Consider the following 17,179-nt stretch of genomic DNA (forward strand, 5'->3'; position numbering starts at 1 on the left):
CCCTGGGTTACAAGCTGTGAAATTTTGGAAAGCTTATTTCACCTTTTTTGTTTTGGTTCTCATCTGCAAAAAAAGTTATGATATTTGAAGTACCAAATCAGATTTTTGTGAAAATTAAATCAGTTGATGTAAAGCACCCAGGACAGTGTGTTGCATGAGTATAAAACACACCATACATGGTAGGCCATGATCCTCCCAAAGATGTTCACACCCTAATCCCTGGAGCACATGAATAAGTTATATTACATGGCAGAAGGGGCTTGGCAGATATAATTAAGATGTCAGACCATAAAATAGGGGAAATTACCCTGGATTGTCCATATGGGTCCAAACTAATTATATGAACTCTTAAAAGCAAAAGGCTTTCTCTGGCTGGAGGCAGAAGAGATGCAGAAGAATGAGAAGTCAGAGCATTCCCAAGCATGAGGACTAATGGTACTGCACTGTTGATCCTGAGAGGTAAGGGGCCATATGACCATGTACAAGAACTAGAGAGAGGCCCCTAGGAGCTAAAAGGTAACACTGGCTGACAGCCAGGAAGGAAATAAGAATAAGCTTAGAAGCAGATTTGCCCCCAGAATTTACAGATAAGAGCACAGGCTGGTTGACAACTTGATTTTAACCTTGCGAGACCAGAGTAAGGGAACAGTTGAGCTCACCAGACTTCTTTGACTTCCAGAACTGAGAGGGGATACATTTGTGGTACTAGAGCAAAATGTTCTTTATATTAAGCAACGGAAATTTGGCATCTGTTTGTAACCACATCCTAGCTTACCATAACTAACATAGCAGTTCTGTAAATATAAATAGTTACAAATTGGGAGAAAAATAATGCATGCCTCAAAATGCCATCTACTTTTTTTCTTCCCATGAAAACATAAATGAACGTGTGTGGGAAATGTTCTTGGCAGAAATACATGGAAATCAGTATGTGTTCATCATTTCAATTCTTTAAACATATATTGAATATCTGACAAAAATGTGTTGGGCACACTGGATAGAGAAATACATTGTGTAGTTCCTACTCTTTTTTAAATTTTTTTTTTAAAGATTTATTGCTTTGAGACAGAGTGTGTACCTGCATGGGCAGGGGAGGAGCAGAGGGAGAAAGAGAATCTCAAGCAGACTATCGGCTGAGCGGGAAGCCCATGTGTCCCATGGAGTCCTTACTCTTGATGAGCTTGTGGCTAATGGCGAGGCATAAAAGCAAGGGTGAACTGACATCTGGGCTATGTTTATAGATAAGAGAGTGGCATAAAACCTATAACAGAATGCTGGATTTTGTGATACCAATCACCTGTGCTATCAGTATTTAGAGAAGAGAACTATTCAGTGCTGGTGGTATTGCAAAGATTTATGGAGAAAGTACAGAGGTATAGACAGGAGGAATGTGTTCTTGGCTCCTCCTTCTCGTTTCTACTTCTCTCTCTTCCCGGTTTTTATTTCTGGGTTTAATATTCGTATCATCACAGAATTATGAAGTCATAAAGGAATTTAGAGATTACCTAATTGAGGATAAGGAAACAAGGTAGGTGTATAAACACAGCTAACTTCAGTAGGCGCATAGTGAAAAATATTGATCATTTGGCGGTCAGTTATGTGATAATATAGGGGCGCCTGGATGGCTTGGCCAGCTAAGCATCTGACTCTTGATCTCAGGTCTTGATCTCAGGGATGTAAATTCAAGCCCTGAATTGGACTCTATGCTGGTTGTGAAGCCTACTTTAAAAAGATGTGATAATATATATTAATAAAAATGTAATTATTGATTAATAACTATAAAAATTAAATTTATTGTTGATTAGTAGTTTCAGTCCAGTAAATCATCAGTTTCTTAAATATTTTCTGTCCCAAAAGATGTGAAGGAGTACATGTATGTCATGGGCTTGTCTAGTAAACACCTAGAACATTCTTCATTTTGACCGTGTCAAAACTTTCCATTCTCCTCCAGCCTGACCCAAATCCCATACTGTGGACTCAAAATCACTGGAGGTCCCAGCAGGAAACAGACAGTACTCTGAAACTGACTAATTTGAGGAGAGTTTAATAAGAGGATTATTTTACAAAGAGATGCGCAAGATTTAAGGAAGCCAAAGGTATCCTAGAGGTAGTGACAACATGGGGGGCTATTACCACCTTCATCCTGAAGACACACAGGAAGGGATGCTTAGCAGAACACCCGGAGGGTAGTAACATGAAGACCTGACCTGGAAGCACCTGTGATCTCGGGTATTAATCAGCACATAGCCAAGCTGTGGTTTTTAATAGCGACTTTGGGAAAAACACCCAACCTCAATCTCCTCCATGCCCTGATCTATCAAGGTCTCCCAATGGTGAATCTCCTCCTGATTTGGAGGCAAGGGTCTTATTGGCTCATCAGTTCAGCTTCTCAGGCTCAGAGAAGGATAAAGTTTGGGGGTCCAATAAGATATCCAGGATACTTTCTCTTGATACAAAGATACCTATTATTTAAAAAGATTAAGACTTCTTAAATTTGTATGTTTCAAATTCTTTCTTCAATTCTTTGGGTATTTTTGTCCATCCTTTTCTCTTTCACTCCTATCTAGCAGGAAGGGTTTCTTTTCTCAAAGCTAAAATAATTCCCTTCATCTAATCTCTTATATAGTATGGAAGATAGGAGGGTAAATAGTGGCTGCAGAAATTTTCAGTGTTCTTCTAGTAAATCCTAAAACTCAAAAAAGAATCCCAGAATGTAAATGTCCCAGATAGCATTATTGGGACAAATTTGGATATATTCTAATTTATGTTAAATAATAACATCTATGATGCTCATCTCAAGTGATTCATGACACAAGATTGAGATTGGTGGCCTCCAGCAGTGATTTATTTATTTATTTTTAATTTTTAAAAATTTATTTATTCATAGAGACAGAGAGAGAGAGAGAGAGAGAGAAGCAGGCACCATGAAGGGAGCCCGATGTGGGACACTATCCCCGGTCTCCAGGATCACACCCTGGGCTGAAGGCAGTGCTAAACTGCTGCGCCACCAGGGCTGCCCTCCAGCAGTGATTTAGAGGAGAGTGATAGTCTGAGAAGACTTGCATTTTAGAGCAGTTTTTGGCCGTGTTAGTGCAGATTAAACATCAGTAAATTAATTGGAGAAGCACCTGGGTGGCTCAGTTAAGTATCTGACTCTTGGTTTCAGCTCAGGTCATGATCTCAGGGTTGTGGGATTGAGCCTTGTGTCTGCTTGTCCTTCTTCTGCTTCTCTCTCTCTCTCTCTCATAAATAATAAATAAATAAATAATAAAAACCTTAAAAAAAGATCAGTGAGTTGAAGAGGTAGGGCAATCTGAGGCTACTTTTGGTCATCCGGGTGAAGGCCTTGGCAGTAGGGGTGAAGTGAGGGACACAATGTGGAGATTTCAAAGAGGCACAAGGATAGGCCTAAGGGAGTGAAGGATGAGAGTGAGTGCAGGACGGCCCTTGGGTTTTTAGGCTGGGGGGCCGAGTGGGCCGTGTGTTAACTTAGTTATCAGCCAGATAGTTGGATGCTTTCAGCTACAAAGAACAAAAGGCCCAACTAAGTGTGGCTTTAGCCAGCATTTCCCAGCCAGTGTGCCTAGGCACAAAATAGTGTGCAGCAGGTTGGTTGCAAGTGCTCTGCGATATTGGTCTCCTCAGACCCTGGGGCAACCAAATAAGAGCCTGGTGTGGTCTGGAGCCCCTGGGAGCTACCCCTGAACATCCTCAACTGCTTACCCAGTGTGTCATATAAATATCATTTTTTAAATATGTGGTATAAAATGAAAAGGTTCACTTGGCTTAAACAATAAACCGTGTAGATTCTGGTGGAAGTTAGATCTACGACTGATTAATTCAGTGGTAAAATATAATTGTCAGGGACCCAGGTGATCTCCATCGTTATGCTGCCTTCCTCAGCATGTCAGCTTTCATCTTCATGCCTGTTCCAGATGATTCCTGGGTATAGGTCAGTTGTTTCCTGTCCCTCAGTTTGGGCTTTCCTGATGTTCTTCATGATTGGATTCAGGTAATGAATTTTGGCAGGAATGTGTACTCCTCCCCTCGTTCTCCCCAGTGAAAGGAAATTTTCCTCAGAAGCTCCCCATGAGATTGCCTTATGTCTCCTTGGCCAGAACTTAGTCACACATCCATTGCCAGACCAGTCCTGGCAAAGGGGAATGAGATCACCATGACTGCTTGCCAAACCAAATGTGTGGCTACGTCTTCTTCATCTTAGAAGCCAGAGTCCTTTCTACATTTGAAATCAGGTTCTCATTTTCCTACCTTAAAGCCCTTTAATGTTTTCCCATTTGCCAAGCCAAACATTTTAGTCTGACACCTGTGTTACTGAAAACTTTTTTTTAAAAAGATTTTATTTATTTATTTATTCATGAGAGACACACGACAGAGAGAGGCAGAGACGTAGGCAGAGGGAGAAGCAGGCTCCTTGGGGAGCCCGATGCGGGACTCAATCCTAGGACCCCAGGATCACGATCTGAGCCAAAGGTAGACGCTCAACCACTGAGGTGGGTTCCACCCAGGTGCCCCTGAAATCTTTTCTGTTGCTGTTCTTCATACTCAGTGTTCTAGTCATGGTGAGCTTTTTTCTTCTTATTTAAAAAAAAAATTTAATGTAAGTTTTCTTTCTTTTATTTTTTGGTATTGGTGTGTTTTTTTTCCTCTTTTTATTTTTAATTGAAGGATGGCTGACATATTAGTTTCAAGTATACAGTGTGGTGATTTAGCAATTATATATGTTACAAAATGCTCACTACAATGAGTGTGCCATCTGTCACCACCGAAGTTATTATAATATTATTGACTATATTCCCTATAGTACTTTTCATCCTCATGACTTATTATAAAATAATAAGTTTCTCTTTTTGTTGTTTTTTGTTTCTTCCTTTGCTTTTTTAGATTCCACATATAAGTGAAATCATATGGTATTTTTCTTTCTCAGTCTGACTTATTTCACTTAGTATAATACCCTCTAGATCCATCCATGTTGTCACAAATGGCAAGATTTCCTTCTTTTTTAATGGCTGAGTAATATTCCTGCGCATGTGTGTGCGTGTCTGTGTGTGTGTGTGATCTCTCAATGGGCAGAGTTTACTTCCATATCTTATTATTGTAAATAATGCTGCAATAAACAGAGGAGTGCACATCTTTTCAAAGTGTGTTAATACCCAGAAGTGAAATTATTGGATTGTATTGTATCTTTAGTTTTTGAGGAACATCCATACTATTTTTCAAAGTGGCTACACCAATTTACGTTCCCAAAAGTGTACAAAGGTTTTCTTTTCTCTACATTCTTGTCAACATGTGTTATTTCTTGTCTTTTTAATCCTAGATATTCTAATTGGTGTGAGGTGATATCCTATCGTGGTTTTGATTTGCCTTTTTCTGATGATTAGTGATGTCAAGCATTTTTTCATGTGTCTGACCATCTGGATGTCTTCTTTGGAAAAATATATATCCAGATCTTCTGCCTGTTTCAAAATCAGACTATTTGTCTTTTTGGTGTTGAAACATGCTTGCATGAGTTCTTTATATATTTTGGATATTAACCCCTTATTGGATATGCCATTTGCAGTTATCTTCTCCCATTTATAGGTTGTGTTTTCATTTTGTTGATGGTTTCCTTCATTGTGCAAAAGCTTTTTAGTTTAATGTTGTCTTTAAAAAAAAACATTTAATTTATTTATTCATGAGAGACACAGAGAGAGGCAGAAACATAGGCAGAGGGAGAAGCAGGCTCCTCACAGGGAGCCCAATGCGGGACTTGATCCCAGACCCTGGGATCACACCCTGAGCCAAAGGCAAACACTTAACCGCTGAGCCACCCAGGCATTCCAGTTTAATGTAGTCTTAATTGTTTATTTTTGATTTGTTTCTCTTGCCTGAAAAGATATATCCAGAAAAATATTGTTAAGGTTGATGTCCAAGAAATTACTGCCATGTTTTCTTTTGGGACTTAACAGTTAATGGTTTCAGGTCTAACATTTAGGTCTTTAATTCATTTTGAGTTTATTTTTGTGTATGGTGTAAGACAGTGGTCCAGTTTCATTGTTTTGCATGGAGACATCCAGTTTTCCCAGCACCATTTATTGAAGAGATTGTCTTTCCACCATTGCATATTTTGTCACATGTGTCACTGATTAATTGACCATATAAGTGTTAATTTACTTCTGGGCTTGTAATAATTATATTCCATTGATTTATGTGTCTATTTTTGTGCTAGCCATACTATTTTGATTACTATAGCTTTGTAGGATAGTTTGAAATGTGGAATTGTGATACGTCCTGCTTTGTTCTTTAAATTAAGATTGCTTTGGCTATTCAGGGTCTTTGGTAGTTCCACAAAAACTTTAGAATATTTTGTGCTAGTTCTTTGAAAAATATTATTGTTATTTTGATAAGGATTGCATTGCATCTATAGATTGCTTTGAATATTTTAGCTATTTTAATAATATTAACCTTCCAATCCATAGCATGGTATATTTTTCCATCTGTTTGTGTTGTATTTAATTTCTTTCATTAATCTTTTACGCTTTATAGAGTATAAGTCTTTTACATCTTTCATCACATTTTTAAACCTTTGGTTAAATTTATTCCTAAGTATTTCATTCTTTTTTGATGCAATTGTAAATGAGATTTTTTTTTTTTTTTTTTGGTGAGATTGTTTTCTTAATTTGCCTTTCTGCTATTTCAGTAGTACTGTATAGAAATACAACAGATTTCTATAAGTTGATTTTTGTATACTGCAACTTTACTACATTAATTTATTTGTTCTAATATTTTTTAATGGAATATTTAGGGTTTTCTATATATAGTAGCATGTTATCTGCAAAAAAGTGACCATTTTACTTCTTCCTTACCAATTTGGATGCCTCTTATTTCTTTTTCTTGTCTATTTGCCATGGCAAAGACTACTAGTACTATGTTGAATAAAAGTGGTGAGACTATCCTTGTCTTGTTCCTGATCTTAGGAAAAATACTTTTAGTTTCTCATCATTGAATATGATATTATCTGTGTGTTTGTCATATATGCCCTTTATTGTGTTGAAGTATGTTTCTTCTACATCCACTTTGTTGAGAGGTTTTATCATGAATTGATGTTGAATTTTGTAAAATACTTTTCCTGCATGTTTGAGACAATCATACAATTTTTATCTTTCATGTTGTTAATGTGATGTATCACATTGATTTATTTGTGTATTTCAAACCATCCTCGCATCCCTAGGATAAATTTTACTTGATAATGGTGAAGTATCCTTTTAATGTATTTTTGTTTTTGTTTTGTTTTGTTTTTTAAAGATTTTATTTATTAATCATGAAAGACACACAGAGAGAGGCAGAGGGAGAAGCAGGCTCCATGCAGGGAGCCCGACATGGGATTCGATCCTGGGTCTTCAGGATCATGCCCTGGGCAGATGGGCGCTAAACCACTGGGCCACCCAGGGATCCCTTAATGTATTTTTGATTTAGTTTGCTAATATTTTGTTGAGATTTTTTGCATCTACATTCATCAGGGATACTGGTCTATAATTTTCCTTTTTCTTCCTTTCGGTTTGGGAATCTATGCTGGATTCATAGAATGAACTTGGAAGCATTCCTTCCTCTTCTACTTTTTTGGGATAGTTTGAGGACAGGTATTAACTATTCTTCAAATATTTAGTAGGATTCACCTGTGAATCCCTCTGGTCCTGTACTTTTGTTTGTTTGGAGTTTTACTGGTTTTTGATACAATTTTATTACTAATTATTTGGTCTGTTCAGATTTTCTATTTTTTTTTATTCAGTCTTGGAAGATTGAATGTTTCTAGGAGTTTATCCATTTCTTCTAGGTTTTTCAATTTTTTGGCACGTTTTTCATGGTAGTCTCATAATCCTTTATATTTCTATGTTTTCAGTTGTAACTTCTTTTCATTTCTGATTTTGGGTACTTTCTTTTTCTTGGTGAGTCTGGCTAAAGGTTTATCAATTTTGTTTATTTTTTTTAAAGAACTGGATCTTAGTCTTATTCATCGTTTCTATTGTTTTTTCATCTCCATTTCATTTATTTCTACTCTAATCTTTATTATTTCCACCTTTCTCCTAACTTTGGTCTTTTTTTGTTCTTATTTTTCTAGTTCATCAGGTGTTAGATTATTTGAGATTTTTCTTGTTTCTTGAGGTAGGCATGTATTGCTATAAACTTCCCTCTCAGAACTGCTTTTGCTGTGTCCTAAAGATTTTGAATTGCAGTGTTTCTATTTTCATTTGTTTTCAGATATTTTTTGATTTCCTCTTTGATTTCTTCATTGACTCATGGGTTGTTTGGAAACATGTAAGAAAAAAAAAGAAACATGTTATTTAGTGTCCACTTGCTTGTATTTCTTCTTATTTTTTTCTTATAATTGATTTCTAGTTTTATATTATTGTAGTCAAAAAGATACTTGATTTCAATATTCTTAAATTTATTAAGACTTGTTTTGTGGCCTAATGTGATCTATCCTGGAGAATGTTCCATGTGTACTTGCAAAGAATGTGTATTTTGCCATTGTGGGGTGGAGTGTTCTGTTAAGTCCACTGGTCTAATGTGTTATTTAAAGCCACTGCCCCCTTTTTTTTCTTAAATTTTCTATCTGGATGATCTATCCATTGATGTTAGTGGGGACTTAAAGTCTGTTACTATTATTGTGTTACTGTCAATTTCTCTCTTTATGTCTGTTAATATTTGCTTTATGTATTCAGGTGCATCTGTGTTGGATACATAGATATTTATTATAACCTGTATCATTATGTGATGACGTTTCTTGTTTCTTGTTACAATATTTGTTCTAAATTTTATTTAATCTAATATGAGTATTGCTAACCCAGTGGATTTTTTTGTTTCTTTTTATTTTAGTTTAGTTTTTTTACACTTTAATTTGCATGGAATGTATTTTCTCATCCTTTCACTTTCAGACTGTAAGTGTCTACATTTGAAGGATTCTCTTATAGGCAGCATATAGATAGGTCTTTTTTTTTTCATTTATTGTATTTTATTTTCATATTACCAACTACCTTGCATGAACAGACAACCTTCTCTAATATCAACTTTTGATGGTGGACAGGTTTTCTTTTCCCCCTTATTTTAGATTTATTGAGGTATAATTGATATTTTAAAATCGGAGAAGGACAAACATTATATGTTCTCATTCATTTGGGGAATATAAATAATAGTGAAAGGGAATATAAGGGAAGGGAGAGGAAATGTGTGGGAAATATCAGAAAGGGAGACAGAACATAAAGACTCCTAACTCTGGGAAACGAACTAGGGGTGGTGGAAGGGGAGGAGGGCGGCGATGGGGGTGAATGGGTGATGGGCACTGAGGGGGTCACTTGACGGGATGAGCACTGGGTGTTATTCTGTATGTTGGTAAATTGAACACCAATAAAAAATAAATTTATTATAAAAATTTTTGTATATTAATGATGTACATCTAGAAGAGTTCATACATCATACATATCCATGATACACCATCACTATGGCCAAGACAATAAACATACCAATGACCTAAAATAATTTCCTTGTGTTCTTTTGTTTTTGTTTGTACTTTCCTTGTAAGAACATTTTACATGGTATCTATCCTCTGACATAAAGTCCACAGCATCATATTGTTACCTATAGATGCTTTGTTGTACAATAAGATCTCTAGAAATAGATGGGTCTTATTTTTTTTATCCAGTCTTTTACTCTGTCTTTTTATTGGATTATTTAGTCCATTTGCATTTAAAGTAATTACTGATAAGTATGTACTTATGCCATATTGTTACTTGTTTTCTGGTTGTCTTTGAAGTTCTTTTCTTCCTTTCTTTTTCTTTTTGCTCTGTTCCCTTGTGGTTTAATGACTTTCTTTAGTGTTATGCTTGGATTTCTTTCTCTTTATTTTTTATGTACCAATTGTAACTTTTTGGTTTGTGGTTATTATGGGGTTCATATATAACATCCTATGAGCATAGCAGTCTATATTGAGTTGATGGTTGCTTAATTTGGAATACATTATGAAAGCACTAAAGTTTTACTTCCTCAGTTTTTATGCATATGATATCATGTTTTACACTTTTATATTTTGTGTATTTCTTCACTAATTTTTGTGATAATAATTGAGTTAACTATTTTTGTGTTTTAGTCTCCTTACTAGTTATGTAAGTTATTCATCTATTACCTTTACTCTGTGTTTAGTTTTTCCAGTAAAGTTTTTACTTTTCATAATTTTCTTACTTCTAGTTATGGCCTTTTCTTTCTACTTAAAGAATTCCCTTTAACATTTCTTTTAAGTCTGGCTTAGTGGTGATGAACTGTTTAACTTTTGTTTGGGTAACATTTTATCTGTCCTTCAATTTTGAATGATAATCTTATTGGGTAGATTATTGTTGTTTGTAGGTTTTTTCCTTTCAGCCGTTTGAATGTATCATGCCAGTTTCTTCTGGCCTATAAAGTTTATGGTGAAAAATCAGCTAATAGCCTTATTGGTTTCCCTTGTATGTAACTATTTATTCTTTTCTTGCTACTTTTAAGATTCTCTTTAATTTTTGCCATTTAAACTGTTATGTATCTTGGTGTGGACCTTCTTGGGTTCATCTTTTTTGGGGCTTTCTGTGATTTCTGGACCTGAATATCTGTTTCCTTCATTAGTTAGGGAAATTTTTAGGTGTTATTCTTTCAAGTAAGTTTTCTGCCCCCTTATCTCTCTTTCCTCCTTCTGGGACCTCTTTAATGTAAATGTTACCTTGTTTAAGAGGCCCCTTAACCTATCCTCATTTTTATTATTCTTTGCTTTTTGCTATTTTGCTTGGTAATTTTCCATTACCCTGTCCTCCAGATTGCTGATCTGTTCTTCTGTATCCTCTAATATGCTGTTAGTTACCTCTACTGTATTTTTCTTTAAAAAAAATATTTTATTTATGTATTCATTAGAGAGAGAGAGAGACAGACAGACAGAGGGAGAAGGAGGTTCCATGCAGGGAGCCCGGCGGGGACTTGATTCCGGGACTCCAGGATCACACCCAGGGCTGAAGGCAGTGCTAAAGTGCTGAGCCACCCAGGCTGCCCTCTACTGTATTTTTCATAGCAGTTATTATATTCAGCAATCTGATTGGTTATTTTTTATATTTTCTATTTCTTTGTTGAAGTTCTCACTGAGTTCACCCACTTGTCTCTCAAGTTTGGTGAGTATTTTTATCATTACCTTGAACTCTTGATTAAGAATACTGCTTATCTCTATTTTGTTTAGCTCTTTTTCTGTGATTTTTGTCTTATACTTTCATTTAGGACATATTCGTCTGTATCTTCATTTCATATTACACTTTGTGTTTGTTTCTAAGTATCAGGTAGGTTAACTATGTTTCCTGATCTTGAAATTAGTGGCATTATGTAGAAGTCCTGTAGTGCCTCTGGTAGTACAATCCTCCTGGTCATCAGAACCAGATGCTTCAAGGGTGTTCCCTGTGTGTGTTGTATATTTGTGCCCATTGTGAGTGAGCTGTGATTACTGTGGGTACAGCAGTGTGCAAGACTAGCTTCCTGTGTGGCTGGCTGTGAGGACCAATTGCAGCTAGTGTGGGCATGCTGATGGGCAGGGTTTGCTTTTCTTGCTGCTGACTTAGAGGTCTGCCTATACCTGCCTTGGGATCATTAGTGGATAGGGTAAGCACTTAGCTAATTTGTCTGCAATTAGTCTCTGTGATTGCTATGGTTATAACTGGTGAGCAGGGTTTGTTTCCTTCTTCAACAGGGCAGGAGTCACTTTGGAGGTGTTCTGATCCTGGCTGCTGCTGCCCACTGAGGATGGTGATGTGGGATCTGCTTTGTAGAGGCATGGGTATGGTGGTGAAGGTAGAGATGATAGTGGTGGGTGATGGTTTGGCTAGGATTGGTTTGTAGGGGAATGTCAGGGTGGGGCTGGGGTACCACTGAGATAGATGAAGAATGTTAGAATTGGCAGGACCAGCCAGCCCTTTTGTTCCCAGAGAGATGTGCAGATCCCTGCTTCTCTGGTATACATGCAAAATTAGTAATAAATCCCTTTCAAGTATACCATAGATGCTTTTCAAACTGTTTTGTGCTGTGTCTCTGGCCAATTTAGTGTGCTGGTTCTTTAAGGACAGAGACTCAGTTTCCTAAACCGCAGTGGACTTTTCAAAGCTAGACATCATGTGGACTTGCCTTCCCAGGGCCAGGTGGGAGTGGGGGAGTGGTGCCTCATGGGGGGTCTGATCTCCTCTCTCTTTTGTGCTTGTGATGTCCTTTCCATTTGTTGTTAGTTATGCTGGGGGTTTGATTCCTGATCTCATCTCTGCCTCTTCTATCCTTTTTGGTGTGTGCTTCTTTCTAGGACCAGCTGTGGAAGGTCTTCCCTGACAGTCTCAGATCATTTTCAGAGTAAGATACATGTAGTTGTTGTCTCAGCATGTCCATGAAAGGAAGTGGGCTCAGGATCCTCCTACTCTGCCATCTTCCTCTGCGATTTCTCCCATGGTGAGCTTTCGAATATTGTTCTGAAGAACCATTCTCCCTTTAAAATCTAGTTCATATGATATTCTTATTGTCCAAAAACACTCTCTACTTCCCTTGGCTATCTTTGTCCTTTCTCAGTTTTCATGTCTTGGCTTAAACTTCACTATCTATGGGAACTCTGAAGCTCAATTTGGGTTATTATATCACAACAATTCACTCTTAAACCATCTTTCCTTGTTAAACAACTAGACAATAAGCTCATTGAGAGGGAGGGGACACATCTAGGGTGTTTCTTGCAATGAGATGCTCAATAAATTTTGTTGCAAGACTGACCAACTAAATGAATATGTCCAAATCCCTCCTTGATTCTGGATCTTAGACTTCCCAATCTCCAGAACTAAGAGGAATAAAATTCAGTTGTTTATAAGCTTCCAAGTCAATGATATTTTGTTATAGCAGCATGAACAGACTAAGAGTGTCTAAAAGATGATATCATCTAAACACTAACAATATCTTAGTTCCTGAAAATAAGATGTGAGCGCAAGTAAAGACAGAGCAATATTTTTATGTATCTTCTCAACAGTTTCTAACAAATGAGGAAACTGAGGCTTACGAAGTTTTAAGAACCCCCTAATGCCCCAAAAGTGGCATCTTCTGATATCTAGTGCCATCCTCACAACATTTGTCTTAACTCTTGTGGTTGGCAAGTTTTATCTAAACACATTTATTCAGGGATCCCTGGGTGGCTCAGCGGTTTAGCGTCTGCCTTCAGCCCAGGGCATGATCCTGGAGACCCGGGATTGAGTCCCACGTCAGGCCCCCTGTGTGGAGCCTGCTTCTCCCTCTGCCTGTGTCTCTGCCTCTCTGTTTCTTTCTGTGTCTCTCATGAATAAGTAATAAATAAATCTTAAAAAAAATAAACACATTTATTCACTACTTTTTAGAAATTATAGTAAGACTCTGGTTGGGTCATTGGTTCTTGAAGTAAAAGTAATTACCTATTCCAAATGGATCTTATTTAAAGTAAGTGCTCTTTCAAATGGTATGAAAGCCAAAAGATTTTGGCCGCCATATGGGCCAGTTATCAGCCAGCAGTGCCCAAGATCTTTTTATAGTTTTTATAAATGACTTTTCCCATTGATTCTTCCCTTAGGGTGTGGCTCTCATTAGATTGCATGTGGTCACTGCTGCAATTGTTTAGTCAGGAGAGAAGACTATTGAGACTAGAAGATTCACAACTATTCCACTCTATTTTAAATTTTCTTTCAAATGATTTTAGATAGTTTATATGATTTCCCTGTGACTTTACAAGGGAGATTTTATTTTTATCCACCGAAAGTACTGGATGGATCGATGGCCTAAATATATGAGTTAAAATGATAAAACTCTTGGAAGAAAATTTAGAGGTAAGTCTTTATGACTTTGGATTTGACAATAGAATCTTAAACACCAAAGCATAAACAACAAAATAAAAAAATAGATTAGGGACTCCCGGGTGGCTCAGCAATTGAGCATCTGCCTTTGGCTCAGGGCATGATCCTGGTCCGGGGATCTAGTTCCACATCAGGCTCCCTGTGAGGAACCTGCTTCTCCCTCTGCTACGTCTCTGCCTCTCTCTCTGTGTGTCTCTCATGAATAAATAAATAAAATCTTTTTAAAAAATAGATTAATTTGACTTCATCAAAATGAAAAATAAAACTTCTATACATCAAAAAACATTATCAAGAAAGAGAAATGACAACTTACAGAGTGTGAGAAAATATTCACAACTCATATATATGATAAGGCTTTAATATCAGGAGTATATAAAGATCTCTTAAAAGTAAACAACAAAAGACAACCCAATTAAAGAGTAGGCCAAAGACCTGAATACACAGACATTTCCCCAAAGAAGATCTACAAATTGCCAATAGGTACTTGAGAAATATTCAGTGTCACTAATTATTAGAAAAATGCAAATCAAAAACCAAAATAAGATACCACTTAACACACGCTAGAATGGCTATTTTAAGAAAAGGAAAATAACAAGTGTCAGCAAGGTTTAATAAAGAGAACCCTAGTATATTATTGGTAAGGAAAAAATGGTGTATTCACTGTGGAAAACAGTTTGGTTGTTCCTCACAAAGCTGAATATGAGTTACTATATGACCCAGCGATTTCACTCTGATGTGTATACCTTAGAGAATTGAAAACAGGGACTCACACTTATACTTAAATATCAAGCATTGCAGCATTATTCATGATAATCCAAAGATAGAAGCAACCCAAGTGTTCATCAGCTGATGAGTGGAGAAACAAAATATGGCATATACATATAATGAAATATTATTCAACCATAAACAGGAATGAAATTCTAATACATGCTACAACATGGATGAACCTTGACAATATTATGCTAAGTGAAATAAGCCAGGCAACAAAGGGACAAATATTGTAGGAATGCACTTATTTGAGGTACCTAGAGTGGTCTAATTCATAGAGCCAGAAGGTAGAACAGAGGTTACCTTCCAGAGACTAGGGCAGGGAAGAGTTATTGTTTAATGGCTATTGTTTAAGAGTTTCTATTTGGGGTGATGAAAAAGTTTGGGAATAGATAGTGGTAATGGTTGCACAATATTGTGAACATAATGCCACTGAGCTGTACACTTGAAAATGGATAAAATGGCTAAATTTTATGTTATATATATGTTACTATAATTAAAGAGTACAAAAGAAAGTATTACATTAATTGTAAGGCAGTCCCCTCTCCCACTCTCTTTGCTTGCTGCCCCTAAGTATAACTCATTCTTAAATCCTTTTTAGGATTTTAGTCTTTCTGCTTTTTTAAAGTCCTGACTGCTGTTTTATCTAGGAATTCTTCCTTTCAGAGGCACATCCAGAGTGCTCAGCATGCCAGGCATGTTTTACATGCTGTTTCTGAGTCAGTAAGCAGAATGATCATTTCTCTCTTGTTATGGGAGACTTTTTAAGAGTATAAATGTGTCAAGGGTCACAGAATTTTAAAGCAGTCATTGAATGCTTTGCCTCTTTCTTACCTCAACATCTTAACAGGAATGAAAGTTTAAAGAAGATACAGAAAAATGGGTAGTGCAAATTGATGTATTATTGGGCAGGTAAAATATTACTTGTGCATTTTCAACTTTGCTAATATTTCCAAATTGTTCTCCACAATAGCTGTATCAATTTATACTCCTACCAGCAAGATATGAGTTCTTCTGTTCCACATCTTTTCCATATTTGATATTGACAGAGTGTTTTCTCGGGTAAGGGTAGAGTGAGGGAGAGGATTGGATTTCTGTGTATATTGTGTTATTTATTTTTTTGAAATTACTTTCAAATTGAAGTATAACCTACACACAAAAAAGTGCTCATGTCACACACATACATCATGGTAAATAATCACACAGTGAGCATACCTACATTAATCATCATTCAAACAAACTATACTTTTTGCTAGTTTTAGGGAGACCAAATGGTGTCGCATTGTGGTTTTGTTTCCCTAATTTCTAATGAGGTTGAGCATCTAAATTTCCATTCACATTTACTCTTTTGTGATTTATTTTTTATTTTTTTAAATCTTCTTATTTATTCATGAGAGACACAGAGAGAGAGAGAGAGGCAGAGACACAGGCAGAGGGAGAAGCAGGCTCCATGCAGGGAGCCTGAGGTGGGACTCGATCCTCGGTCTCCAGGATCACGCCCTGGACTGAGGGTGGCGCTAAACCGCTGAGCCACCCAGGTTGCCCATGAGCCACCCAGGTTGCCCTGAGCCACCCAGGTTGCCCTCTTTTGTGATTTAATAACAGTGGCTAACACTTCTTGAATGCTTCTTGTGGACCAGATATTCTCCTTGGTGCTTTATTTGTATCAACTCTTATTTACTCCTCATAGTGGTCCTATATGAGTAAACGAATATCCTATATGATATTCGCATGGTTCCTCACTTGAAGTCACATGATTAGTTAGCAGTGAAGCCAGAATTTGAATCTGGACAGTTTGGCTCAGCATTTGTGCTCTTAGTCACTATGCTGTTAAGGTATAACTGCCTGTATTTATTATCTTTTATTAATTATCTATTATAACACATTACTCCTATACTAGCAGCTTAAAGGAGCAAAAATTTACTATCTCATAATTTCTGAGCATTAGAAAATCTGAGAGTGGCTTAGCTGTATTATTCTGTATCAGGATCTTTCATAACATCCCACAGCTGGGACTGTGGTCATCTGAAGATTTGACCAGGGCTGGAGAACTGCTCCCAATAGAGGTCACTCATATGGTTATTTAGTCGAGTCCTCAATTCCTTACCATGAGACCTCAGTTCCTTGCTATTTGGACCATTCCACAGGACTGCTTGAGTGTCCTCATGACATGGCACTTAGTGTTTTTCAGAGCAAGTAATCCAAGATTGAGCAAAGATGAAGTCATAATGCATTTTATGACTTAGTCTTAAAAGCCACATACATACTCTCATTTCCATCTTATTCTATTGTTGGACATGAGTTAACCAACCCAGCTCACTCTGAAGGAGAGGGGAATTAACTCTACCTTTTGAAAGGACTATGGACAGATTTTATGATGTATTTTAAACCACCACATTTATACTGCCTATATTCCTATATTATTTTGTTTGCTTTTATTTTGTCTTGTATTTTTCAAGTTTTTGTTATTATTCAAGTTAATTAACATACAGTGTTATATTCGTTGCAGG

The 17,179-nt window shown here is 36.8% G+C and overlaps 1 long non-coding RNA gene across 1 annotated transcript in view; it reads right to left on the reverse strand.

Annotated features, from left to right (window-relative positions):
* Window positions 1-16,866, reverse strand: part of LOC112678622 (uncharacterized) — a 43,879-nt gene extending 27,013 nt beyond the window's left edge. Inside the window, exon 1 of the long non-coding RNA XR_003147708.3 lies at window positions 16,777-16,866. This is a non-coding gene — a long non-coding RNA (uncharacterized LOC112678622). The remainder of the gene's footprint in view (window positions 1-16,776) is intronic.
* Between the last annotated feature and the right edge of the window lie 313 nt (window positions 16,867-17,179).

Source organism: Canis lupus, chromosome 29, assembly GCF_003254725.2.
Source record: "Canis lupus dingo isolate Sandy chromosome 29, ASM325472v2, whole genome shotgun sequence".
NCBI classification, from domain to species: Eukaryota; Metazoa; Chordata; class Mammalia; order Carnivora; family Canidae; genus Canis; species Canis lupus.